We start from the raw sequence: 2,180 nt of genomic DNA, 5'->3' as shown, positions 1-2,180 counted from the left end.
TCATCAAGACAAATACGAGGCTTGAGGTAGTACGCCATCGCAGTGACTGTTAGAGTGTATTATGATATTTCCCAAAAAGAACACGATGCTTCTACAATATACAATCCTTTATATAGGAATAAAGTCTATAAGAATATAAAGGCTCACAAAAGCTGAGAATATTTTAAGAATAATGTAAGGCTCAAGTTTCATCAAGAATCAATTTTTTTTGTTAATTCAAGTTTTTTTGGAAAGGAAACCAAATGCGTAATTTGTTTTGCAATACACGTATCTTCCCTAATCAATAAAGTAGAATCCATCATGAATATAATGTATAACACCGGCACAATACCAAACAGCCTGTCTAGATCAATATTTATTACATTGCCGAAAAAAGCAGGCACCAATAAATATGAGCTACATTATTAGTCTAATGAGCCACAATACGAAATTAATGCTGAAGATCCTAATGAAAAGCATGGAAAGACCTATAGGGCAAGAAATTGCAGATGTACAATGTGGATTCACTGAAGGAAAAGGAACTTCTAACGCGCAATTATTCAACATGCACAATTTGATTGAACGAAGTATTGAGGCCGAAAAGGATATATTTTTTGTGTTTTATTGATTACTCAAAGGCGTTTGAGAAAGTTCGACATGAAAAACTGTTTGCAATACTTGATAAACTTGATATCGATGGGAATACTTTGCTATGGATAAGAAATCTATAAATGGGAACAGATTGCTGCAGTTGAAAATCAATTGAGTGATTGGATTGAGATCAAGTGAGGTGTTCGGCAAGGCTGTGTTTTGTCGCCGGACTTGCTTTCGTTGTATAGTGAAATAATCTTGAGGGAAGTCGAAGATCTGCATGGAATGATTATAAATGGACGCAATGTGGACAACATCAGATATGCATATGCAGATGGTACTGTTTTGATTGCTGAGACAGGAAAAGATCTCCAACATATTCTAGATAAAAGAGAGTGAGTCCTTGGGGTTGGTATTGAATGCGAAGAAAACATACTCGATGACAGTATTAAAGAAGCAAAGTCCACCGACATGTACACTTAAAGCAAGTGGAATCGATACAAAACACGTCGAAAAATTCAACTACTTAGGAAGCTTTTTAACATTTAATGGCAAATCTGATTGTGGGATATAGCAAAGAACTCTATTAAGTCAAGAGGCATTCAACAAAAAGAGATCTATTTTAACAAGTTCAAACATTACCATGTCAACGAGACAGAATCCTAAATTGTTATATCTTGTCCGTCCTTATATATGGATGTGAGGCATGGAGTATCTCATCTGTTATGCAAGGCGTTTGGAGACAACAGAAATGTGGTTTTTAAGACAAATGCTAAAGATTTTATGGACTGATAAGATATCAAATGAGCGAGTACTCACATTTGCTAACGTGCAGCGAAAATTGTTACAGACCATCAAAAACAGGAAAAAGACATTTTTGAGATATGTTATGGGGAGAAAAGGCATAGAAACCTATCGCTAACCGGAAAAGTAGAAGGTAAAAGAGCAAAAGGCAGACAGAGAATGACGTCTTTGAGCAACATCAAAGAATGGACAAACAGGACAAATGGAAATGAACTCATTCAAGCATGTCAAGATAGAAAAGATTGGAGGAGCATGATCGTCAACGCCTTAGCGCATGATACATAAAGAAGAAGAGAGAAGAAGTATCTGCCCCAGTCATTAACATTATAATGTATCTCAGTCGCAAACATTTCACCCAACATTTCAGCCAACACGCTCTTTTCGCATGTTGGCTCAAATGTTGGGTCGTTTGGCCACCATGTTGGGTCACCCAACATTGTTGGGAAAGATGTTGGCTGAATTGTTGGATCTATTTGAAACTGGTCAAAAATGTTGGCGGCTGTTGGATGGTAATTAAAATAATCCCAATTGTTCAAGGTGTTGTTTGGCGTTGTTGGCTCGTTTGGCCGGGCTGCCTAACATTTGTTGGCTTCACGCAAGCGCTGTAAACAATTTACAAATGTGGAAGTACAAGTTTGAGTTTGTGAAGCAGAGATCAAAATTGTAAGAAAAAGAGCGTAGAATTGATTTGGACGACTGAAGAAAATTTGATAATGGAAGAGTACTAAAAAAGAGATTTAGTGAGTAAAGATTAGTACGACGAGGCCGTAATGGAAATGAATACAGTTTTGGGGAAAAGAAAAGCG

The sequence above is a fragment of the Rhopilema esculentum genome, chromosome 12, assembly GCF_057945365.1.
Source record: "Rhopilema esculentum isolate cy_ngs chromosome 12, ASM5794536v1, whole genome shotgun sequence".
Taxonomy (NCBI): domain Eukaryota; kingdom Metazoa; phylum Cnidaria; class Scyphozoa; order Rhizostomeae; family Rhizostomatidae; genus Rhopilema; species Rhopilema esculentum.
Note: the sequence above shows the minus strand (reverse complement) of the source record.